This window comes from Mastomys coucha, unplaced genomic scaffold (assembly GCF_008632895.1).
Source record: "Mastomys coucha isolate ucsf_1 unplaced genomic scaffold, UCSF_Mcou_1 pScaffold19, whole genome shotgun sequence".
In the NCBI taxonomy this organism is placed as follows: Eukaryota; Metazoa; Chordata; class Mammalia; order Rodentia; family Muridae; genus Mastomys; species Mastomys coucha.
Genome location: NW_022196901.1, coordinates 14,089,816 through 14,117,335, shown reverse-complemented (window position 1 = coordinate 14,117,335; position 27,520 = coordinate 14,089,816). Strand labels below are relative to the sequence as shown.

Below are 27,520 nucleotides of genomic sequence, written 5' to 3'. Positions count from 1 at the left end.
ATTGACAAATGGGACCTCATAAAGTTGCAAAGCTTCTGTAAGGCAAAAGACACTGTCAATAGGACATACTGTTAATCTTAATGCATCTAATCAGTCTATCCTATTTCCATTCAAGATTTTTTTGACTATATGCTATATTTTCTACAGCATAGAATATCTACTCTTTCCTTTTCAATACATGCCTAAGTTGTTGAATGCAATGTCATCAAGTAGTAGCAGATTTTATAGAATATGTAAAGTTATGCCAGACACACATTGACAGATGCAAGAGACTTTCTATAAATCTTGACATCTGTGAAGATGGTAAGGTTTGAACATTCTAAGATAACTACAACCTTTAGTCCAGTTCCAATTTACCGTTATCCCCACTTAAGGTCTATTTTCCCTAGGAAATGTTTAAGCCCTCCTTAGCATACTCATACACTCATACACACACACACACACATACACACTTCGACTTTCCTTATGACTGGGTTACATCCCTATAAATTCCTTGCATTCAAAATACCTAACTTGCAATAGAGCTTTGCATAACTTTGCACATTTAATAGTAGTTGCTTATCCTTGTTAGTTGTCACGTGGATTAGTAGGTGCTGCAGGTCTACAATGGCTCACAATCTCAACAGAATATAGCACCACACTGCTAGCCCAAAACAAGATGAAATTTCAACATTTCAAAGTAATGAATACCTATTGCTTTTGCTACAAATCAAAGCTTTATAAGTAAATCTATTATAAGTCAGAAGACCCAATTTACGTGTGAGTATACTGTTGTTATGGACAAAGATTGAAAGATGCTTCTGGGTTAAAGCCTAGGAGATTAATTATAGCTTAACTAGGTCACCCACATTCTAGTAATATAATATTTACTTTCTTAAAATTCTTCAGTGATGATGGCACCCAGTGCCCTTTATGTGCTAGGCAAGCATTCTGCTGTGGATGATCATCTCTGGCCAAAATAAGGACTGAATTCATGGAATTTTATCTCATCAAATATTAGAGTATATAGTTCTATATGGAAATGCCCTGGTTCTAAAAGAAGCCACCACAAATAATGTGATCCCTCACCACATTTGACTCCACTGCGTGGTCCACCTTATCTTGTTGTGCTCTTCCCTTCCTCATGGTTTTTATTTTTTGAGATATACTTCTTGTTTTCAATAGATTATACTGGAAATAGCATTGAGTACTCATTTTCTCCTTTTTTGCAATAATAAATGTATCAATTACCCTTCAACAGTTTCTATCTGATAGGTAGACACTATCTTTCACTATATCCACTGTTGAATGTGTATGTGTCTATAGATATGACCTGATTTTAGCCGGAAGCCATTTACTATCTAAAGAAGTAACTGGAAGAATGCCTGCAATAGCAGTCTCTCTGATGGGACAAAACCAGGCAGAAACTCAAAGGAAAAGGTGTGCCACTTTTCTATAATGTAAGAGGTTTACTTGCTGGTTTATTTATGATATATTTTTACATGAAAGGAGAGAAGTGGAGTAGAGACAAAGGCATGGGATATCTTATCACCTATCTGCCTGCCTGCCTGTCTGTCTGTCTGTCTGTCTCTCTGTCTGTCTAACTACCTATCATCTATCTCTATTATCTACCTATCTCTGTCTCACTATCTACCTTCATGTCATCTCTCTCTACCTATTTGTCATGTCTGTCTGTCTGTCTATCTGTCATCTTTCTATCTATCATCTAACAATCTATCTACCTATCTTTCTATTATTGTCTAGCTTTTCCTCATTTATATAATATTTAAGGCTTGTATAAAATTTAAACAATTTTTATCCTTTTATCTCACATAAAATACTTGATTTTCTACATGATTTGTACATTTGCTTCCTGTATTTGAATAAATGGTTATTGATTTTGAAAACTAGCAACTTTTATGATAGTATTAATAGAAAAATAGTGGAACTATTATTTACTTTTGATAATAAAGAAGTTATCTAAGATGGAGTGGCAATAAACATACTCTTTTGATCATGTTGTTTCTGACCTGGCCACTGGTCTCTTGGCTGTTTAGTATACACTTAGAACAAATATAATATTGATACATAGTAAAATTTTCAGAGAGCAAACATTCATACAATGCAAAGCAAAAGTAATTTCTTACTTTTATTTCAAACTTTTGTTATTTTTTTCCCCAATAGAAATTACATACATTTGAACTATTCTGGAAAATAATTTGTTTAACTTCAGGAAAGCATTTCTCCTGCTCTGACAAGACTAGCAGAGAAAATTAAAAGGAAGATAAAAGTCACATACTATTACAAAATGATAAGAGAAAATAGGAACTTAAACTGAATTTTACAAGGACATCAAATTTTGCATGCAAAACCACACAATTAAAGCTAGCATTGCAGTTCAATCTCTTAAAGCCCAAGTACAGTGTAAATGTTTTATGAAGAATTTAATACACTTTAAACACATTTCTGGGAAGATAACTATAAACTACATGGTGGTAATAAGTTAGTTCAAACTGAGTTTTACTCTTCTTTTAATAATTACATTTCCGGTTTGATACTCTTTTACTTTATTATGTGGCACAAATAACTTTTGATGGGCCGTTTCATCTCCATTTTACATGGTTTAACTTGGTTGACATAGTAAGCCTAGGATGTGATTTTCATTTTCTCTCTCATTCATTTTGCCTCTCCCTTCCTCAGCACTTCTCTCTGTTCTCCTTCTCTATCCTGTTTCTTCTGCCCAACCCTCTGCTTCCCTTTCTTTCCCTGTGACGATTTTGTATTTGGGTGCAATAGAGTAAGATACTAGAGCAAGAGCCATTCCCAAGAGTGTGCTATTGGACATTTGCCTGAGCAATACATAAAAATGTGGCACGTGTAAGAGCTAACTCAGCATGAATTTCCTATCCCCATTAATAATGAAACCAGTAATAATGATTTGTTACATACTTCACTAGCAATTAATAAATAAAAGCATTTGAGGTTAGTCTGTGATAGAGAGTTTATATTAAATTATTTTCTAAATATTGAAGAAATTAACTTGAGAGCAGAAAACCAGTAGAAATGAAACTCTCTTCGATACCAAATAATGGAGTTCAAGTGTCTGACTTAGTCACTGGGTTTCAGATCCAAGGAGAAAACTACAACCAATGAATCTTGGTAAAAATGTAAAGATTAACAGTTCTCAAATTATAATTTTTGATATGATAGATGAATTACAGTTATAAAGATATAATTTCAGTTTTTATCATCTCTGCAGCTAATGTGCTAATGGTTACAAAATCAAAGATTTCATGTGGTGCATTCATGTATACATTTTCAGTTATGTCTTCTAGAAGTGAGTAAAACAAGGGTTTTGCATATTTAAAAATTTAACATTTTCCCTGTTGCAGTCATTGGTAAAGTCCTTTTATGAAACTGTGTTTTGAGCTGCACTGAGAAGGCAGTGGCTTTATTTTTATTTTCCCAAAGAGGTAACAGATACACAGAGAGCAAAAGCACTGGACTGCAAGGCAGACCCAGTGGTCCTGGGTCTTGAACCCTGAGCCACTGTGATTTTATTGTACTCAGGGCTCTCTAAGACCAGTATTTGTATCTGGATTCTTCCAACCAAATAGACTTCTTTGGGCAAAGTACTCTTTCTGTGTCTCAATTTCCTTCCTAAAATGGGAATAAAAAGGGCTATATTACTTGGGGGGCGGGTAAAGTGAACACCAATTTAAAATTTTCTGTATAATAGTTGGGGTAGTTTGGGTTCATGGTTAACAGTCACCAGAAGGGAGATTTATCTATTCCTCTGGTGATCTCCTTTGCTCCTTTCTTCTGTGAAAATGATAGGATAAAATCAACTTTCAGGAGCTTCTCTAAGAGCAACATGCCATGGTGTTAGGCTTAAACCTGTAGAAGGAAAAACGACCTGTCTTATTTTGACCTCCCAATTAGAGAGGCTTATAAACTTTGGCAGAGACCAGAAGTACAAGCTGTAGCCATGTAGGAATATGAAGGCTAGCCTAGTATGGAATGGTAGGAAGGTAGATACACTTTAGCCTTAAAAATGTCCCTGTGGTATTTTAATATTCACTCTGTCCTTATTCGCCACCATCTCCCAGTTTTATCCCCATGCCATGCCTCTACTAGTGTCCTGTTCATGGCTCACCCATACTGCTTTTACGTCACATGATATTTCATTGGCCTCTCCCATTCCACTGTCCTACTCCTTGAAGATCTCCTCTCCCTTCTCATGTTCCTTTTTTCCTTTCACATCTCTCTCCATAAATGTAGATATGCACAGAGTAGATAGCACTAGAATATCGAGGCTCTGCATAGGAAAGAGAACATCACGTATTTGCTTTTACAAGTCTGGCTAATTTTGCTTACTAAGATTTCCACTTCTATTTTCCTGAAAATGTCAATCTCAATTTTGATCATAATTGTACAGTATTCCTTTGTGTATGGGAAAAAAATCTTTCTTATTTAATGGGCATTGGGTTGGCTCCATTTCTTAGTAACCATAGCGCAATAAAAATATATGTGCATGTATCTCAGCTATAGAATTTAGTCATCGGGTACATGTGTTCTACTATGTTCATAGTGGCCTTATTTGTGATATCTAGAGATGGTAATAACCCAGATGTCCCACAACAGAAGAACAGATACAGAAAATGTGGTTCATTTATATGATTGAATACTACTTAGATATTAAGAATGAGGACATCATGAGTTTTGCAGGCAAATGGACAGAACTAGAAAATATCATCCTGAGGAAGGTAAATCAGATCCAAAAGGACATGCATGGTATATACTCACTAATAAGTGGATATTAGCTAAAGAAGTACAGAATACCCAGGATATAATCCACAGAACTCAAGAAGGCTAACAAGCCCTAGTGAGGGTGCCTCAATCCCACTTGGAAGGAAGTAAAAAGCAATCATGCGGGCGGGGGGTGTGTGTGCGGGGGGGAGGGAGAGGTAAGGAAGGGAGATGGAGGGGGATAAGGGGAACATGATCAGATATAGGCAGGCATGGGAGGTGGGGAGGGGGGGACAGGACTGAAGCCCCGAGGGCCAGCAGAAAGAATGGAAACAGGCAACCTCGGGAGGTAGGAGGTGGGGGAACCCTCCAGAATGCACCAGAGACCTAGAAGGTGAGAGACTCTCAGGACTCAAAGGGAGGGACCTTAGATGAAATGACCTACAGTGGGGAAAGCAAGCTTTTAGAGTCCACTGCCAGTAGAAAGACAGGGGATCAAGTGGAGGAATGGGGCTGCCATCCCACAGTCAAAAGCTCTGACCCAGAATTGTTCCTGTCTGAAAGAACTGCATGGTCAATAATGCAGAAGAGCCTGAGGTAAAGCAGGTCCAGTGACAGGCTCATATTGGGATCCAGCTCAAGAGGAGGTCCAAAGGTCTGACACTACTACTGAGGCTATGATGTGCTTACAAACAGGAGCCTAGCATGTCTGCCCTCTGAAAGACCCAACAACCAGCTGAAAGGGGTTTGTAGCCTCATAGGATGAACAACAATATCAACTAACTAGTACCCCAAGAGCTCCCAGGGACTAAACCACCAACCAAAGAGTCCCATGGTGGGACCCGTGGCTCCAGATACAAATGTACCAGAGGATGGCCTAGTTGGTCATCTCTGGGAGGAGAGGGCCTTGGTCCTGTGATGGGGACCCTGTGAAGTGTTCTGTGGCATCCCCCAGTGTAGGGAAGCAGGAGAGGGTGGGTTGGTGAGCAGGGGGAGGGAGGAGGAAATAAGTTTTTTTTTTTTTTTTCCAGAGGGGAAATTAGGAAAGGGGAGAACATTTGAAATGTAAATAAAGAAAATATCTAATAAAAAAAAAGAGTTGGATGCAGATATTTACACCCAAACAATGGACAGAAGCTGCTGACCTCTATAGTTGAAATAGGGAAAATCTGGAAAAAGCTGAGGAGGCCAACCCTATAGGAAGGCTGGCAGTCTCAATTAACCTGGACCCCAGAGATTGCTCAGATACTGAGACACCAACCCGGCAGTATATACCAGCTGAAATGGGGCCCCCAACACATATACAGCAGAGGACTGCTGGGTCTTGACTCAATGACAGAAGATGTAATTAACCTTCAAGAGATTTGAGGCCCCAGGGTGTGGGGAAGTCTGGTATGGTGTGGGTGGGAAACATCCTCTTGGAGACTGAGGGGGTATCGATAGGTGGACTAGGAGGGCGATAAAGACTGGACTGGACTGCACACAGGACCTGTTCTCTTCCTGCCCATGTCTTGACTGTTTTTTTTTTTTTTTTTTTTTTTTTTTTTTTTTTTTTTTTTTTTTTTTTTACTTTTGCTTTTTGTCAGTACTCAATTTAGTTTCTTATTCTGGTTTTGTTGACAAGGGTTTTGCATCCGCATTTCATCACCTCTGAGTGCTTCTCAAGTGCGGCATCCTCAGATTCCAGTCTCCTACTCTAATCTAGAGCCAGTGCTTCCTGGGCCATTTCTCCACTCACGGAACGTGTAGACCCTGGCAACACCTCAGGAGACTGGGTAATTTTCCCTATTTTCCAGTTTGTAGTGTTGGTGATCATATGCAGGAGAGCATATTACCTCCCTGGCAGTCACTGCTGATCGTGATACAGAAAAGAGCAAGGTGAGCGCAGCTGGCTGCTGAATGGTAGCCGCTTGTGGCCTGCCTCTTCTTCGGCTGCTTTGCCGGTCTATGTTACCTTGCCTAATTTCTTATTTCTTCATTTTTTTTTCTCTCTCACAGGAATAGAATTTTTCTTATACTGACTCATATTCTTTATCAATTTACACAGACACTGCTTCTAATCAGCAATTTTATTCACAAGTCTCTCTAATGGCAATTTTGTCAACATGATTGTAGTAAGGATGTCCAGAAAATTAGCAATTCACCTCTGCGTGTTTTTGAGGCGGTTACATAGGCAGATCAGAAGAGTTAGTCCTTTTCTGAGTTTGTACTATGATGGCATCATTGGGAGGTGATGGAAGGGAAGCCGTAGGGTCTACTTGGAGAGAATAGACCCCTGCATATGTGTACTGGGGCGCTGAATCATCGTTGCATTTTTATGATGTAAAAATTCTAATCTGTAAGTATCAGTAGAAATCTTAGGCTTTTTAACTGGAGTCATTGCTGTAAAAGACAAGGGAAGTCCCTATAAATAAGAATGCTCTTTTAGCATACATCTATCTCAGGCCATTCCCTATATTCTCTTTATTCTGCTTCTGATGAGCATGATTTGAACAGCACTACCAAGCTCATGGTCATGAATCCTCTGAAATATGAACTGAATTACTTTCGTCCGTCAGTTCTTTCTGTCTTTACCACAGAGATGAAGAGTTAATTCAATATTATTGCAACGGTATTCACAATACACAAAAAAATATTCTTTGTTTATCTCAGATTTTATTCTGAGAACTATGCACAGCGCTGAGGTCAGAGAAGTGATTCAGCAATTAGTTGGTAATTGTCTTCATGGCATAACCCTGGGATACGCCTGCAGGGTTTGCAGAGAATGCCTTCAGTGTGATATCTAACATTGCCATTAGCTAGGTGTGTAACCTTTCTCTGTCTCTCTCTCTCTCTCTCTCTCTCTTTTTGGTTTTTCGAGACAGGGTTTCTCTGTGTATCCCTGGCTACCCTGGAACTCACTCTGTTGACCAGGCTAGCCTCGAACACAGAAATCCACCTGCCTCTGCCTCCCAAGTGCTGGGATTAAAGGCGTGCACCACCACCGCCTGGCAACCTTTCTCAATTACACCATCCTGGGCTATGTTTCCCTTATTTACTTGAGCTTTTTTTAAAGTTACAAAATTAATAAAGATCTTTCTTAGAAGATGGTTGTATAAGTCAAGGGAAATGATGCATAAAAATGGCTAACATCGTATTATACATATCATGAGAATTCCACATATCTAGATTTCTCCTCTCAATTATAATAAATATATGTGAATAGAAAAGTGTCTGTATTTTTATACTCTCCGGTAAAAGATGTTAGCTAGTTTGTGAAACATTTGGATTCAAATGTTGCACTGACTGGGTATTCTTCCTTCCTTTTGTTATATAAACAACAGTTGATATAACACTTTTATTAAAAGTGTCTGTGTGTGTAAATGGATGAGAATAGATATTCTATGTTATCAAATCTAAAGTACCCGCACAGGCACCTCTGCATCTTCTTTTAATATGTTAATATATGCTAATGTAACAGTTATTTATAGACACTTGTCCTGTATTTTAAACAATGACCCCAGTTAAAGAAGCATAGATTCCTAATGTTGCTTTTTCATAGCTTCCAGGTTTTACATTGTAAGAAAGTGACCATGATTTGAACAAAAAAAATGTTAAGCTTTTTCCTACAGGAAACAAATTGTAAAGGGAATATAAAACAGCATAACCATTTAATGGGATAACTGTTGGCTCTTCCTAGAGCTCATTTACATGATCCCATTTGCTTTGAAAAACATCGTGTTTGACATTTACTTTTCCTGTATGTTGAAGACTGTAGGCTTTCAAAACTCCTTTCAATTAACAATGGCAAAGTATTGTTACCAAGTGCTGTGTGCTTCCTTAGCTGATTGCATTCTGTGTTTTGTCTGTTTTCTTTCTTTGTGCCAAATTTTGAATTTGGTAATAAAATGTAAAGACCTTTCCAGATGCCTCAGGGCGAAAGCAATGACAAATGAATGAGACACAGACTGAATCTGTATGAAATGAATGAGACACAGACTGAGTCTGTATGAAATGAATGAGACACAGACTGAGTCTGTGTGTGCTTATTTTTAGAATGTTTGTATTTCAGGGCTTTCACATATACAAATCTTAATTCAAGTTTTTTCTTTCTTCCTTCTTTAAAGTTTTTTTATACATTTTATCCCTGTTCCTTTTGCTTAAGAATCTCAATACTGCCATCTGCATGGACTGTACACATCCTAGAAATCTTGAATTAAAACAATCCTAACTAAAATATGAGATATCATATCATGGGGCAACCATGTCACATGAAATTGGGGAAGAGGAACATTGGGTTAGCTTAGGGTTGAACAGTAGACAGACCCGCTTTGTGTGGCACTGCTGCCATGTTATACCAGGACTGAGCTAGGGCGGGAAATAAGTGACTTGGTAACCATGGTGCCGTTTCTGGACGGAAGCTGGTGGCTGTTCACAGTGACGTGTTTTCATGAGGAAGACTATACAGACATATAAGGAACAATACTATCATACACAGAGACTATACAGACATATAAGGAACAATACTGTCATACACAGAGACTATACAGACATATAAGGAACAATACTGTCATACACAGAGACTATACAGACATATAAGGAACAATACTACCATACACAGAGGCCATGAGGAAGACTATACAGATATATAAGGAACAATACTATCATACACAGAGGCCAAAACCTCTTTTAGTAAATAAAATTTAAAGTGCAGTGTTTCTTATTACAAATCAGTGCCTTTAGGCAAAACAATAGGATATTGATATCTATCATATATAAAGAATGCAACAAATAAAACACCAAATAAAATCAAATTAAGAAATGGTCTTATATAGATGCTCATCTACAGCAATAGTGAAAATAAATTTTTCTCAATATAAATTTTAAATAACTCCAAACATATTAACTGTATACTTCAAAATAATACATCACTACTGGTATTTTCTTAAATGAACATAAATATATAAAGTCTTTTTGTTTGTTTTGTATTTAGTAGAGTTTAAAATTTTGGCTCTTACTCTGGTACAAGCCCAAAATAAGAACAATTTTTAGACATTGGATTTCATTGTAATAAGGCTGTACTTCAATGAGCTGCACTGATTGTTGTTTTATATCAAACAACTTTTATAATACTTATTTTTATAACATTTTATAAATTTTAAGGAATATGACAAAAAAGATATTGTAGGTATTGAAGGGGATCTCTGGATGGAGTGGGGGTACAAAAGGGAAACAAGAATGTGATTTAATTCTATTTACTTAAAATATGTTTTTAAATGTTAACAAATTCAGATAAATTGAAATCATGTAACTTTTCTCATCATAATGCAGTAAAAGTTTTAAAAAAAAGAAATGGTCAAATAAAATAGTTCTCTAAAGTCCAATAAATGTACATAGGAATGTTCAAAATTCTTGGCAGAGGAATTCAAACCAAAACTTGGGTTTTGTCATCAGTTGGCTGAGTTAAAGGCATAGTCATGTTGTCTTTCATCTGCTTCTCACAGAATTCAAGGTTCTTTGACAGAAAAGGAAAATAGAACTTTGGCTAGTGAGACTCAATGCCCAACTCTTGGGGAAGTAATTCTAAAAACAGAAGACCATCTCCTCTGTCCTTCCAAAGACTGCCACTTGCTTATGGAAGCATGGTTTGATGTAGACTGGAGAACTATCCCAAGTCCTATGCTAACTCCTAGGAATACTAACCTTGTTTTAAACTGGAAAAATTAAAGTAACAACATGCCCAATTTTACCCATAGCATATTTCAGGATGATCTGTGGTGCACAGCATGTTAATTTTGCAAGTTACCCATTTGTTTGCAATCCTACTTTCAAATATCCAGCATGTATAGCTACACAGTAAACTAAAAATAGCAATTATCTTGTAATAAATCCAATCTAAGCTTCATTAGGGAAATAAAGTAGGGTTATAAAATACCATCTATTAAGTTATTGCCACCAACAATATTGCTCCTCATTATTTGCTGATAATGTAGGCAATTTGAGGATAAAGATCCCCAAATCCAAGTATTGTGTTTCTTTGATTTATATTTGTTAATATTTTTGTTTTGTTTTTGTGCATTGGCTTTGGTTTCCTTTTCTTTTTCAGAAAATGAAGCTGTAATCACCCTTAGGTTACTTTATAAGATGACCTCTTGCTAACTCTCTGATAGCAGGTCCTGTGAATACCCATTTAGGATAGAAGAAAATGTCTATGTGGCCTTGGAGAAGTCTCCATGGGGAAAGAGACCTCGGTTGCTTTTTAAAATGCAGACAAACTTTACATATAGGGAATATGAATAAAAAAGAAAATTAGTTGTTAGGAGTAAGTTTGGCATGAAAGAAGACAAAGGCTGATTCAAAAGTAAATCAAGCACATACAGGAAATTGTACAGCAAAAACAACAACAACAAAACAAAACAAAACAAAAAAACAGAAGAAAAGCCTTGATCTCAAGTGTCATCAGATCTTTTGTTGTCTATTCATTTTCTTCAGGAATACTAACAAGCTGAAATGTTTAAGGCACTGTCTCAGACATAGGGAGGTTCTGAGGTTTAATTCTATAGCCGATTTAGAATGGCTGGGTCAGCAAGCATGCCAAGATTAAGAGTCTAGGCTGCACATATGATTCTGGATAGACGTATGAGTAAATAAATATACAAGGTATTAAAAGATAGAGTTAACTCAAAGCCTTAACTATACCCCACTGGGAAAGTTTCCCAAGTGTAGCAGCTCCAAGCTAAGTACATTTGTTCCCAATATTCAAATTCAAAACAGTTTTTATGTTAAAGATTAGCTAATGAGGAAAAGTATAACTATTGCATTTAGAACAGCTTACCTACTTTCTGTGAATAAATCATGATCTTGTTCATGGCCAAGAGTATCAAGCACTAATCGCAAAACCCATGCAGTTACATTAAAATAGTTTTGTTGAAAACATGCATATCATATAGATGGCAATAGCCCTGTGTAAAGCTTAATCTGGAATAGTAAGATACAGAATGAGCTGATGTAAAATATGTCTTTAAAGATGAATGGGAGCTCAGGGAACTATGCAGTTATATCTAAAAAATATCTAAAGAATATTTTGGTAGTTGAGGTATCATTATTACTTGCAATCAAATTTAACAAGAAATATAAAAGTAATCATGAATGTGTAAGGTAAATTTTTTAAGTTTAGCAATATTACATTAGACAATGAAGAAAGGAAAATACTAACTCTGAGTAAGAGAGTTCAAGGAACCAAGCATGCTAGATCATATTAAAGTAGATTTCACTAGTGAGATGTTTTACTCTCTTCATGCAATGTAGTATATACTAAATCATTCCTGACAAATGGTCAGAGATTCTATTGACCAATATTTTCCACTGAGAAACACCAATGATATGGTCATATTCAACCTTTTTTCCTAAACTGTCTTCTTCAACATCAGCTTATCTCATTCCAGTCTTGCTAACAGCATAAAATAAGATTGCTCTTCCTAAGAATTGTCAATTCTTCAGAAACACCCATACTTAATTTTATTGAATATTTTATTTACCAAAAAACCCATCTCTTCTTCTGTTCAGGTACTGGCACACTAGTCAGAAGAAAAAAGAGTTACCTACTTGGAGTTGAACTCCCCCATTCCTAGATTTGGTTCCCAAAGACCCATATCAATGTTCACGTCTCTCCTTATAGCTCAACCCTAAATTGCCTAAATGCCAATGTCAGAACACAATCAACCACTGCCGGGGCATTGCAGTGCCACCAAACCCCAGCTATCCTTTGACAGCAAGAACTCAGTACTCCAATTCAGCTGAATTACAAGAAAACAACCTTAAAATCAACTTTATGAAGATGATAGGGGTCCTTAAAGAAAAAATGGAAAAAAATCCCTTAAAGAGGATGTGGATCAAGGAGAACACTCCTCCACTGCTGTTGGGAGTGCAAACATATACAACCACTTTGGGAGTCAATATGGTGGTTTCTCTGAAAACTGGGAATCCTACCTCAAGACCCAGCAATATACACAAAGGATACTTTATCATATTACAAGGATGCTTGCCAAACTATGTTCACAGCAGCTTTATTTTTATAAAAGCCAGGAACTGGAAACAACCTAGATATCTTTCAACCAAAGAGTGGTCGTAGGAAAATGTAGTACATTTACACAAAGGGGTATTAATAAGCTATTAAAGGAATGACATCATGATATTTTTCAGGCAAATGGATAGAACTAGGAAAAAAATCTGAGTGAGGTAGTCCAGATCCAGAAAGACAATATGATATGTACTCATTTATAAGTAAGTATTGGCTGTAAATAAAGACAATCATGCTATGGTCAACAGACCCAGAGAGGGTAAGAAACAAGGAGGCCTTGGGGAAGGGGCACAAGGATCTCTCTGGAAAGTACAGATTTTGCAGGGGGTCAAGGCTAGGGATCAGGTAGTAGAAGGGAAAAACTGGGAGAAACAGATATAATTGGGGGTATTTCCAGGGCAAGGTGGAAACCTAGTGCAACAGAAGCTCCGTGGACTCTATGAGAGTAATCCTAGAAAAGACTCTTAAGTAATGGAGACAGGCAGTGTGAACAGGCTACCTTCTGCAACTAGGCAAGGATTTCAGTGGAGGGAATGAGACACCAACCTAGCATGTCTGCCTCCCTGCCAGGGTGCCTGGAGCACTGCCAGCAAGCTGCTCAGAGGAGACAGAACAACAAGGTCAGTAGTGGGGGTCGTCAGCCTCAACTTCCCCAGTGGAAAAGAGCAGAGTCTGGGATGATTGCTGTGGTTCCCAGTCTCTTGTGTACCCAAGCACTGCTGGTGTACTTCTAGGAACAGGGGTCCCAGTCTACAGTTCCCCTTCGGGTGCCCACACACCAAGCTGGAAGGAGAAGGCAGAAAGTAGGATGGGGGCAGAACCTGATTTGGATCCAAGTGAGTGCTGTGCTGTGCTGGGAGAGAGAAGACATTCTCCAGGATATTTAGGTGCAGCAGCTCTTTAGGATGAAGTCCTTCCTCTTGAGATGCCCCACCCCAACTCTGTGGCCATCTTTGATGAAGACATAGTCCTTTCTTGCCTTATTTGATGGAAAATGTATACACCTCATACAGGGTGAACCAGGGACTCAGTACCTTTGTGGGAAGGAATGCCCACTGAGGTAAGTTCATTGGCTGAACACTACAGGTATACCTAGATACCTCATTGCCATGGAGAACTTCAGGTTTTATGCCATGGTCGTCTCAGTGGGATATTGTGGTACCTGTCCCAGAGCACATAAAGTTTGGTAGGGAGCTGGCCCCACACATGCTATAATTCTGACTTTCATGGGATTTGGGCTCAATCAACCTTACTATTTCTTTGGTCTGGTGGTACATCCCTTTTGCCTCATACACATACAGTTTGCTCTGCCTGCAGAGAATATGATAGAACAAAAACTAAGTAGATTCTCCATCAAAAAGACCAGAGAGGAAACTGGTGGGAGCAAATGCAGAGTCCCACAACCAAACATTGAGCAGAGCTTTGAGAGTCATGAGAAGGGTAGGGGTGAGAGGAGGGTACTTGGAGGAACCAGAGAAGTCAGGAACACCATCAGTATATGGCCCACAGAATCAACTGATTGGGACTCATGGGGGCTCACAAAAATCATGGAACCTTTAGGGGTCTAACCTAGTTTCTCTCCCTTTATGTTATGGCTGAGAAGTTTGGTGTTCCTCTGGGCACCCGAACAGTGGGAGCAAGGGCTGACTCTGACCTTTTCCCTCCTAATGGATTGCTTCGTCTAGCCTTGATATGATGGTGTGTGCCTGGTCTTATTTAACTTGTTATGCTATGTTTGGTTGATGTCCCTGGGAATCCTGCTCTTCTCTGAGGGATAGCAGAGGTGGGGTGAGAAGAGGGGAGAGGTGTGGAGGAGAGACTGAGGAGAGGGGAGGAAAGGGGAAGGGGGAGGGAAACCATGGTCAGGATACAATATATGAGAGAAGAATAAAGCAAGGATAAAGAAAGAAAATAAAAACATCCCATTGCCATTGCTAGTTAAAATGTTTACAACGTTTCAAATAATGAGACAAAAATCTCTGAAAAGGGTGGAACACACATCTGTATTCTGCAACCCTCATGCATTATCTCACTTAATCCCATTAGAAAGAGAATATCATTAGAACAGTTCCCATTTATCTTCTTTTAAATTGATTTTTAAATACATTGCCATAACTGCACCGTCATTCTTTGTAATTTGTTTGAATACCTTCTCTTTGATTTTTAATTATCTGAATTTAATTAACATTTAGCATCATGGTTTATTTAGGGAAATGTGAGGAAGGTCTAGGGAGGAAATCACTCAGTTCTTACCAGAAGCTCTCTAAGGACATCTCATATTTTGCTTTATTCCATTTACCTAAACTTCATCTGGGAAAGGTAAGATTAAAAAAGAAAGAAAAGTACTTTAAGTAACTCAACCTATATTTTCATAGAAATTTGATGTTCTTGTGATGAAACAGATGACTGTTGCAGTGAATAGAAGCTCAGCTAAACAGAGTTGACTGACTTTAATACATCTATTCTTTTTCCTTTATAGCAAACACAGATGATAATGCATTTACCTCCTGAGATTCTATGAGCTGTGTTCTTCCAATCCCAGTACCTGGCAGCCTTACAAAGCACCTGCTTAATCCTAGAGAGCAAAGTTTCCCCAGTGATACTTTTTCAGCCTAGACAAGGATCCCAGTGAGGTAGGCTATTTAGTTCCTGTGAGAAAACACACACACACACACACACACAGAGAGAGAGAGAGAGAGAGAGAGAGAGAGAGAGAGAGAGAGAGAGAGAGAGAGAGAGAGAGAGAGAGAGAGAGAGAGAGAGAGAGAGAGAGAGAGAGAAAGAGAGACAGACAGAGAGACAGAGAGACAGAGAGACAGAGACAGAGAGAGACAGAGAGAGACAGAGACAGAGAGAGAAAGGTTTTTTCTTTTTCTTTTCTTTTTTCTTTAGAGCTTTATTGTAGAAAACAGAGAGAGAGAAGGTAGAAAAGTGTAGGCTGGCCATGGTCATGTGAAGAGAGGAGAAAGAGAGGAGGAGAGAGGGAGCAAGAGATGAGAGTCCATAGCAAGGTTTCTTAAGTGCGCAGTATTCATTGTGGCACTGGAAGTCTTGAACATTTTTGTTTTATCAGGAATAATATTTCTGTAGAGTTCCAGATTATAAAAGTACCTCTAAATTATGACTTCTAACCCCACCCTGACACCTACCCTGCTACTCCAGTTAGTCAGTCTCTAAGATGATGAAATGGGATCACAGCTAGAGGCCTCATCAATCAACACCACAATTCTAGCAATGATAACCTTGTAATAACTGGAAGTACTACAAATATCCACCAACTAGGAGATAACAAAAACATATCATATGCATACAAGAGAATAGTACTGACAAATGAACAGGAACTGCAGCAGCATGGACCAGCTTCCGAAGCATATGCTAATGCATAATGCAGTGAGACATTCTCTATATACTTATTCCATTAGAGAGATAGAGAAGGGCAGATTCATAGGCTAGCAGAAATTGAGTTGAGGGATAGGGGACTGACTAAATAGGGAAATTAAGGAACAATGAAAATGTTTTATACTTTTATTGTAGTGCTAACTGCATAAAATGAATGCATTTGTCTAAATTTAAAGAAGTAAATGTGGATGATGAGAGGATTTTACTCTTAATAAATTATAATTCAACAAACATTAGAAAGTTCTATATCTTCTTTCATTTTTGTACTATGTTCTAGTCACTTTTTTTCTTCCTCAGCTTTGGAGTATGTCTGCTCATCTTTTAGACTTCAGTCTTTAACATTAATCTGCTTTACTAAATTATCTCTCTGTTCCCACACCAGGCCAATGGATCATCAGGGCTGGGATTCTATCCCCTGTGTTCTCTCTCTCATGAAACAATACAGCAGCAATGTCTGGTGCTGTCTCATAAGCACCTAATGAAAAGTATAAGGTCTTTTTCATATTTACTTTTAACCTATGTAAAAAAATGATACAATTTTGACTTATCTCAAGCTTAAGGTTTTTTTAAACATTAAAATACAGTAAAATTACTTTTAACACATAGGTTAAATATAATATACTCTGAATTGCAACAATTGTACCAACAGTATTACTGGGTGATTCTACTCTGATTTACTTGATATGTATTTTGTTGGTACAATGCTTGTGATGTATATGCAAAATGCAAAAGGCTAAAACATCTTAAAAATTAAAAAATGATAACAGCAGTTATCATTTTAACAGTTCTTCTGTTGCTTTTTTATTTTGAGCAACTCCCTTTATCTCAATTGATGCAAATGTATGCATACAAAATTATAAAGCTCCCTGGACTGAGGCAACCAGGATATTTCATCGGCCAATGAGTCATTCAGAGGATAAAGATACTCCATGCAAATTAAACCGCACAGCTGAACCTGTTTTATAACATTCTACATTGCTTACCCTTCTTCTTCCCTGAGACACAAAAGACGACTTTATGACCTGATTGTGGGGTGGTGCTGTCTAGAAAACAGGTATCATGCAATAGTCACATTCCAACAGAGAGCTTGACACTTGGCTGCCCTTTGTAGAGTCTGTCACCTGAGGGCTGAGGTTCACATACAATATTACCTCTAGAATGTGGCTATTCATATTCAAAGCCTGATCTGTGTTCTGGAACTAGGACAGTAAAATCATGCTAATCAATTTAAAAAAATTAAGAGGTAAGTAAAAATTCATGTTGGACTATGAGCTTAGCATCTAAAATTTGTTTACCCTCATGTAAAGGTCAGAATTCAGGAATCTCATCTCATCCACTTTTTGCAGGATTTACTGAACAAACCTGTTGCAAAGGGGGCAACTCTGCAGGTATTTTACCACAGTGGTATCTGCTTCAAAACACTATCAGTCCTTCTGCTGAAGAGTGATGGGGAGTAGGGAATAGAACTTATGGAGCATGAAACAGGATGCCTAGGAGCCTTATCACCATCCTGGTATGTAACTGTGTCAGTTATAAACGTTTCCAGGATGTATAATATATTATGTATACTTGTTGCTGGTCATCTAGAAAACCTATAACAAGTTGTATAAAAACTATCTCTTAATATGAATATTTCTGAAAACCTTAAACTTTCTCAATAAAAATGAACTTATTATAAATACAATTAAAATAAACCCTCAAGGGCAGATGATGCTGTCTCATCACTGGATTTCCTCTCCCCTCCCTTCTTGTTTAACTTTTCCCTTCTCTCCATCCTTTCTTCCTTATTTCCCTCTCTCCCCCTCTCTTCTTCTCTTCCTTCCCTTCTATTTAAACAAGCAAAGGTTGAAGATATGTAACCACAGACTAAATTTTTTTCACCCAAAGTCTACTCCTAGGTAAGAGTATTAGAAAGAAATTCCACTTTAGCTTTCAAAAATATATAATACCATATATATTATAAATCATATTAATAAAGTGACCATGCCATATTTGCAACATAAATATTTATTTTAATACCACTAAAATAGTAATTGATATTTAATAAACATGTGAATGCTGACCTATTATATAATGTTCATTTTGTTTTAAAGTTCATTAGCCAAAATAATTAAGTCTTTAAAATCACTGTGATACAATAAAATTTGACTGAAGGGAAGCACACATTTCAAGAAGCACTTATTTTTGCACTTAAATGGTCAATATTTAATTAGTAGGTTAAGTGCCGAACTTCAGGGTTCTAAAGCAAGCTATCTGTTATCAACACCAGTTAACAGGAAATAGTACAGATTTCTTTCACATAGTTCTACATTGTTACCTATCACCACTAGCTCATTGTGAACAAAATCTAAAAGGAGTTGAGGTTGTCAAAAACTTAAGAAAAATGGGTGCATGTAAAGCAGTCAGTGTTACATGGCTCCTTTGAGGAAGGATGATAATGAGCCCAGTGCAATAAGATTGTTCTTCATGCAGTCTCTTGTCTCACTCTCAATTTATTTCATGGCAGAGACACTTAATGATGCAATAAAAATGCAAACACTTAATTCTTTCTGCCAAACAGTCAATGACAGTAAATCACATCACACAGGAAGCAAATCTAGGCAAGCAATTTGCTATGTAGTTTGCAGTATCCACAATCTCATTATACTCCTTACTTCCTCCAATCCTTATGTGACCTTTCTTTAACACACAATACTCTCGTTGCCTTGATAAGGAAGAAAATATAAATCTATTTACTTCTCTGATGAAGATCTCCACTTATATTTTAATGAAAACATTAATTAATCACATAGTGAATCTGAATTTCATTTTTTTGTCAAGTACTACCTTCCAAGTTACAAGTAAATTAGGGAAGAGGTGATCTTTAATCTTTAATAGAAAACACAATTGAATTGTTAACTATTTTGTAAGCTAAGGCTCCATAGTAAAGAAGATAATTTTCCATTTATGGATATACTCCATTAAAGGTGTCTAAGCTGCCTGACCTTGGAAGCTAAGCAGGGATAGGTTTAGTTAGCACTTAGGTGAGAGAAACAACTTTCCTCTTTGCTCCTCAGAACTTTCCTTGCTCTAAGTAGGTTTCTAATTCTTCTTACTTTCTTGGTCCCATGGAAAAAGACCTATTTCAGCCTCTCCAATATGACTATACCGTATTTAAAGTTATTGGTGCTTCTGAAATGAACAGAAACCTATAGTTAGTATATCCAGAATGAAGTTATACATATTGATGCCTTTTGTAAAGATATATTTAAAATCAATACTGATGAAGTTATCTTCTCTTGGAAATGAGGAAGAAAATCCATACTCAGTATGAGCATATACTGGGTACTGTCTGGGAGACAAAAACTATTCATCAATAACTATTAAAACCAAAACATGCAAATGTTGTTATCTTACTATATTAAGACAGATAATAGCTAAAGACAAATTTGATTCTTCCCTAGTATGAGGTTAATATGGGCAATAAATGACAAGCAAGTTTTTCCAACAATGAAGCAGGAAAAATCTCAATGGAAATGGACTGACTCTTAACCACAAGCCAGTTTGTTGTGGATGTCTGTGACTGAGCTCATTTGAACGACAATCTAGGTCTTAACTTCTCGGCTTCTGGTGGATCTAAGAATGTTGATGGCAACCTCAAGGCCTGAGAGAAACCAATCCTACCTTTCTCAGGTGCTTCTAGATCTATGCAGAACATAGAACGTCAGGTTTACAGAGGATCTCACATTAGTAGTTAAGGTTAGACTTGGGGGAAGAAAAACAAGGAGGTACAATTATCCATACCAATGCCTTTCTGACAGAATGGTGGTACTCAGTGTGCCAATCTTGTTATACTTCTATACTTAGAAAAACAATATGGATTATATCAACTTATGTGAATTTTGCTCCAGGTCTGAGATAAGACTTTGTAGTGAGCATAAGGCTGTGGCTTATTTTGGGTCCAATACAAAAGTTGGTTCCAAAGGTGGTTGTACAGTAGGGAGTAGGGGAAGAAAGTCACTCATAGTTAGTATGGCTCACTCAGGCTGCCCACCTCTCCATGGGAATGATGCTATGACTATTTCTAGTATGGTATCACATGTTTTCAAGCACATACTGTTTTAGTATTATTCCATTCTCCAGTATACATATTCCTGAACAAAAAAGGAGATGATAGGACATAGTAAAAACAAGAGGACAGCATCTAGATCCAGTAGCTTCCTCTTACCTTCTGAGGTTTTACATGGAAGGTGAAAAATGAGTCAATCACACATTCAGATTGCCTTCAGCTCCAGATATACAAGAAAGGTACAACATTTGACATTAGTTACTGTTGCAATGTTATGTATCAAGGAAAGATAGTTGAGACTCACCCTTATAATTACAGATTATTCATTTTCAAGAGAACAAGAGATAGACATCACCTTAATGTAACTGATCAATAATGAGTGCTGAGCTGCAAAGGACTTGCAGGGAGCTATCAGCACTCCACACAGGCTCTCACAGTTTTCCTTCTGTCATATTCCTTATTCTGTTTTACTCACTAAATTTATATGCAAAATACTCTAAGCCATAATCATAATTCTTAAAACATGTTGGTCATTTTCATCTACTTTGTTCATTTTAAGCTTTTTATACTTTCAGATAGAGCATATTCAATAATTAGCTGGTAAAAGAATAAAAGTAGCCACATATTGTGATTCATACTAATTTTCAGGTTCTTAGGAGGTCAAGACAGAAAGCTATTAAGTTTTAAGCCAATACAAGTTTCATAGAAAATTCTTGTCTCAAAAAGTTATGCCAAACCAGGAACAAAATAACACACACAAACACAAGCATCAATTTTTACTGTGTGAGATACAGAAGTTTAGCTTCTCTTCAGTTTCTATCCTGAAAACCCTTTGGTTTTTGGCCTGTAGGGTAAAGTACTTGTATTAGAAAAAGGCCAGCTTTATAAGTAGGAGGTCTAGCCACAGTTTCTTGACCCTGTAAAACACAGGTAAATCAAAGGCCCTAGTAGAGAACCTACCATTATTCTGCTAAGTAGACAAATATTACAACAACAACAACAACAAAAAAAAAACAAGAATATCATCCTAATGATCTATATTGTTATTTCCCTAGATAGGTGCATCTCTCAACCTTTATAAGAATACCTTATGTTTTTATAGTAATTGGCAATTAACAGAGACCCACCACTGGTCAATATGTGGAGAATAAGGTATTGTGGACATCTATATTATACCCTTTCTGCCAAGGCTTAGGAATTATTGTGGAAGAGGGGGTAGAAAAGGCATAAGGGACAGAAGCAGTAGAGGATGACTACAAGGAAACAGCGTCTTCTGGTCATATGTGGTTAGCTACATATATCACAGCATGAACAAAACCTGAATAATCCTAGTCTAGCACAAATCCAAGCATGGACTGGGGAGAAGCTATGGGCAATTGATAACTGTTGATTAAAGGAGGGTCAGTTTTCTTTAAGGGCATGTCCTTTAGCAAATTTACTGCACTCCAGTAGAAAGCCAAACTTCTAAGAATATGTAGGCAGCCCAAATTACTCTTAGTGCATATTTATTTAAAATAAAGACACAACTTGTGTGGATATGTAAGAGATAGTGTGTAAATCTAAGAGGAATTGATGTAGAAGTGAACATGATAAAACACAATAAATGAAATTCTCAAAGAACTATAACATGATAAAACACATTATATGAAATTCTCAAAGAATAAATAAAATCTTTAAAAGTTAGTAAGAAGTCAGTTAGGATGAGTAAAATGATGAAAATTAAATTTCTTCTCTTTTGACTTTATCTGACAGTTTTGACATTATGAAGAATCTCCATGATAACCTAACTGTATCAAGGCAGCACATTGAGACAATTCACATCTTATCAGGCTTATATCATGGCTAGTGATTTATTCCTTGTACATAATCCAATTCCCAAGGGGAAACAATATTTTTGGGGAGAGTGCAATAGAATACTTATCACTGAGGTATAGCTACTGTTTAATATAAGAGGCCAGAACTGAAAACTACTCTTATATAGATGATAATTTTGGGTTCAGGTGATTTCATATATATAGTGTGGACCAAACCCAGAAAGGAATAGAAGAGAGTGATGTAAGCCAGGGCAATCTTCCTTCTGCAACAGAACCATGTAAACTAGGCAGGATATTTAATCTCTTTGAAAATCATTCTGAATGTGTGTGGAGGAAAGTATTGAACTGACTGGACTGAAAGTTGGTCTTTTCAGGCAGTACAATTTTATGATCTTTTATCTTATGTTGCCATGAGACACTTTAATATTACAGGGTTTTAACTGATTAAGAAGAAAATAAACACATTTTATTGCTCTCAAGCTAAAAGCAAATAATGACAGTTTTATTATAACTAACAATATAAAATGCACTTGAATAGATGGATTTTGATTTAGACCTTTAAGTAACATGACAAAGTAGATAAGCTTATAGATTTCACTAAGTTAATAATTATAACAACAAATAAATCATATCTTAAATCAACACTTAAGAGGCTGAGTAGATAGCTTAATTTACAAAGTCCTTGCTTTTCAGGAATGAAGATTGAAGTTCAACTCTTAGAACACGGGTTTAAAAACAAATAAGCAAACAAACAAACAGAATTTGGCATGCCAGCATGCAATTGTAGTCCCAGCCTTTTGAGGTCAGAGATAGGAGGCTGCCTGGGACTGGCTCAACTTAGAACTGTTCCTGCTCTAGTTAAGAGAATACTGCTCATCTTAGGAATGTTCCTGCTTTTAACCATCTAGTTAAGAGGAATTCTGCTCTGAAGCCCTAGTCCTATGTATGTTTAACATTCGCCCACTAAGCAGAGGCCTAGATTCCTACAAATTCTGTCATCCTTTGTCACAACACTAGTAAGCCTAAGCTATTCAGTGACAGGGACAATCCAGGTGGGGCATGGCTGGCGAGCACTGTGTGTCCCTCCTTACATCATTTCCTCCTTGGAGACTATTCATGCTCAGACAGGAGGCATGGTGAAGGATTTAATAGACTCTATTTTACTTACAATGAAAGCAAATGGACAGAATCCAAAAGGATGACATGCATTGGTAGAAAACCACAACCAAGTGGAAGCAGTGAAATGTACTATGATATAAAATATAAAGAGACTATATTTGGAGGTATAGAAAGTTGGTGGCTTACGTTCTGACAACAAAAATTGATGAATATTTATACTATGTAGATAGACAAAGTCAGGTGATGATATTAAAAACAGGGTTTGAAGCTCCTCATCGATGTCGACTTGGTATAGAGGTGTGAAAGGCAAGAAAGTATTCCTGGGACTCTGTTATTACTTTTAGCGAGGTGCTCTGTGGTGTTGTTTCCCCATTCTGTGAAGTCCACAGCCACTTTGGAAATCAGCCAGGTAAAACCTTGCTTCCTTTCGCTCTCTATCAACATATATGCATGCTTCAAGGCCCAGTGCAACAATCTTTTTTATGTAATTATTTTAATTTTTCTGCTGAAAACAAGCAAAACATAAAACTTGAATTTTCTTAGAACTTAATGCCCATGACACTGAAATAATAACTTATATACCATTTGTTATGTATCAGATATTGTGCTGTCTCTGTGGGCTCGTGATGATCTTCTAAGAAAGGCACTAGTTAGTGGCAGAACTCAGGTAGGAATAAAATCAGTCTGACTTTTAGAACTTGATTCGTTATGGTATAATGACATCCTTATACCATATTTATAACTTGATAATTCATCATATATTACACTACAGCATATGGTAAGGTCTTGTAATTATTAAATTTTGTGAGTCAGTGGCTCATATTTTATACTTCTTGAAGGAGAGAGCATAACTAATGTGTTGTGCATCTTTCACATAGGATATATATCACATAGATTGTATTAAGTGAACTAATCATATAAGAGACATGATTAAAGTTAATAAATTCACCAACTTTGGTATGCATCAGATATATTTGGAGAGATTGTTAAAACATAGATAGCTGTGTACTCTGCTAGATTTAACTATAGAGCCCTAGAATTGCTCCTAATTTTAGTATTTCTAATATATTCACAGGTGATTCTGCAGCTCTGTGTTTAAAAGATATTATTTGAAAGATACAGTAACAAGGGAACTTCAAATAATAAACTTGCCTCAGTATTTATATGAAGCAAACTTCTATGTATACCTAAACAGTATAGAAATGTACAAATATGCATGTTATCAATAAATATAGGCATATTAGTTCAAAGATTATCAATTTTAATAATGAGAAATTTCAGAAAAGGATGCTAACAAATATATAAATATTGTAGAGCATATAAATCACTTTGACTAAAATATTTCCCCTTCAATTTCAACCATAAAACAAATGATGTCTTAAGACACTATGAAGCATTCAGATGAGTATCTTTGACATGATGTCACTTTGGGACTGCCTTATCAATGACAAAAAACAAAGTGTATTTGATTTTTGAGATAAACTGCATTGTAAATAGAGAGAAACAGCATGTTTTTTTTGTATCCTTTAGAAAAAGGAAGTCTTGTCATATTAACATCTTTATAATAATTACACAGCACATACAATTTTGCAAATTGACAGATAAAGAAGCTGCTTTTGTCAGATTGATCACCAAAGCCCAATAGACAATCCCCTTTAGAAATCACTTATAATTTCTGTAGTGAATTATTCATGAAGATGTTTCATGCTGCAAGTGGTCATTGCAAGGCACTATTCACAAGCCACAAGTTAAACTCAGGTATTAATAATGAATTAACACACCATACCAACAGCTAGTGCATCAAACCCACAAGCGTTTAATCCCAAAGGACTGAGAAATTCATTATGACTTTATGTGAGAGGAACCTTTTGCCAGAGACCTGTCCTCCTCTTCCATATGTGATCTCAGCAACAGGCTTTAGTCTGACATGTGGCAGCTATCCAACCCTACAGCACTTACACTTGCTGCCACAGTGCGAGCAGTCAGAAGAGTCACAGGTGGGCCAACACATTCCTCTTGTCCCAGGGTTTCTTCCAAGACACTCTGCTTCTGAGCCTGCCCATGGTTTGAACTTTAAACCTTCGGACTGTGGTCTGTCTAAAATATTTGACTGTTCTCTTTTATTCCTTCCAGTAATCCAGATGTGCATGACCTTGGTGACTTCCTTCTCTGGGTCTTTGGGGTTTTGGCTTCTTCTCAGTGTTGAGGTCCTGATGGTGACTGTGATCTCTAGTATCTATTCTTTATTCCACCTCTACGTAGCACATCATACATAGAACTTGGGTACTAAATGCATTTGAGAAACCTAATATACATACTTTAATCATGCAGAAATTTTGATAAAGAGGATGAGTATAAGCATTTGAAAATGTTGGAAAAAGTGACTACTATGCATAACTTGTCTGTTTTATTTTAAAGGTTCCCAAGTGTTTGACATGCAAGATTTTGTGACATTATTAAATTAGACAGTCAAACATAAATTAATTCTTACTCCTCCTGCGCACTATTTCCTGTCTTTTCATACCCATCCAACCACTATGTTTACACTGTGACAATGAGCTCACAATAGTCATAAGCAATCTAAAGCTTGCAGAAATGAGACCTGAGGATTACCAATGAAAAGTGGTGGATCTGAGATTTTAGGAACATTTGATTCCAATGAGGCATGGTTTTAATTACCTTGTGTTTTCCCCTATGAATTTGAGCTTACCCATGTAGTAGAGATGCTTGTAACCATCTTGTAAAATTTTAATTTATTTTAAAACCCTTTAAAAGGCAGAGGACAAATATTGAATAAAAATTTTATTTATGCAGGTTTGCTCACTTTATAAACAAAAAAGTTGCTTTAGCACATATTTGTTGAGCTCTTCTGGAATCTACTGCTTGTGTCTTCTGTTTTCTGCCTCATCTGTCCTTCTTGCTTCCTTAGTTGAACCCTGTTAAGTTACAAATTTGACCCTATCCAACTTATGATTTCAAGGAGGACTGGGAACAGCTGCCTAACTGCTCTAGTGAGTAGATTCTGATACACTTGAAGTGTTTATTAAATTTTCCTTATGTTTTCTCTTCTGCAATTGCGTTTTCTTTGACATTTCTTTGTCACTTCTGTTTCCCAATGTTTATTCTTGTCTGTCATTTTAGATCTCTTGGAATTTCTGCTAGTACAGGGGCTCACAGCCATAGATTAGAAAGAAAGCAGGCGGGGGAGGAGCCGGGTCCACTGCCGGGTGGAGGGGCAAGGCGAGTGTCCTTATCCTAGCGATCCATCGATTGGGGTGAGCCTGGGAGCCAGTTGGAGTCTCAGCGTGAACAATTGGGCTGAGCGGAAGCAGACATGTTGTTCTTCATTGAGCAGGTGACATCTAAAGGCACTGGTTTAAATTCTAATGCCAAAGTATGGCAAGAAATTCCTTCTGGAAATCTGGATGGCACTCCTGTAACTGAAACCTCTTGGCATGAAACGGCAGCCACATCTGGATCTCACCCTGAGGCCAATACAGAACTTTCAGAAGATATGTGTAAGGAATATGAAGTAATGTATTCTCCATCTTGTGAAACCACAAGAAACACTGCAGACGCTGAAGAGTCAGCTGATGGAATGGTCTTAGGTCCTGAAGACTTGAGTTACCAACTATACGATGTCTTTGAAGAAAGCAGTTCAACAATTTCTACAGAAGATTTAAAAGAATGCCTGAAAAAACAGCTGGAATTCTGTTTCTCATGAGAAAATTTATCAAAGGACCTTTACTTGATTTCTCAAATGGATAGTGATCAGTTTGTCCCAATATGGACAGTCGCCAACATGGAAGAAATAAAAAAAATTGACTACAAATACAGATTTAATTCTTGAAGTATTGAGATCTTCCCCCATGGTACAAGTTGATGACAAGGGAGAAAAGGTGAGACAAAGCCATAAGCGTTGTATTGTGATTCTCAGAGAAATCCCTGAGACAACACCTGTAGAGGAAGTGAAAGCTTTGTTTAAAAATGAAAACTGCCCCAAAGTGATAAGCTGTGAGTTTGCGCACAACAGCAACTGGTACATCACTTTCTAGTCAGACACAGATGCACTGCAGGCTTTTAAATACTTAAGAGAAGAAGTTAAAACATTTCAGAGCAAGCCAATCATGGCAAGGATAAAAGCCATCAATACATTTTTTGCTAAGAATGGTTATCAATTAATGGATTCTAGTATGTATACTCAACATATTCAGACTCCAACCCAATATCCCTCACCAGTCTTCATGCAGCCAGTGTATAATCCTCACCAGCAGTACTCAGTGTGTAGTATTGTGCCTCAGTCTTGGTCTCCAAGTCCTGCACCTTACTTTGAAACACCACTGGCTCCCTTTC

The 27,520-nt window shown here is 37.2% G+C and overlaps 1 protein-coding gene and 1 pseudogene across 8 annotated transcripts in view; one reads left to right on the top strand and one right to left on the bottom strand.

Annotated features, from left to right (window-relative positions):
- Positions 1-27,520, bottom strand: part of Magi2 (membrane associated guanylate kinase, WW and PDZ domain containing 2) — a 1,461,753-nt gene that overhangs the window by 1,224,873 nt on the left and 209,360 nt on the right. The gene's annotated exons all lie outside the window — the stretch shown is intronic.
- LOC116097500 overlaps positions 26,502-27,520 on the top strand; it is a 2,114-nt pseudogene continuing 1,095 nt past the window's right edge.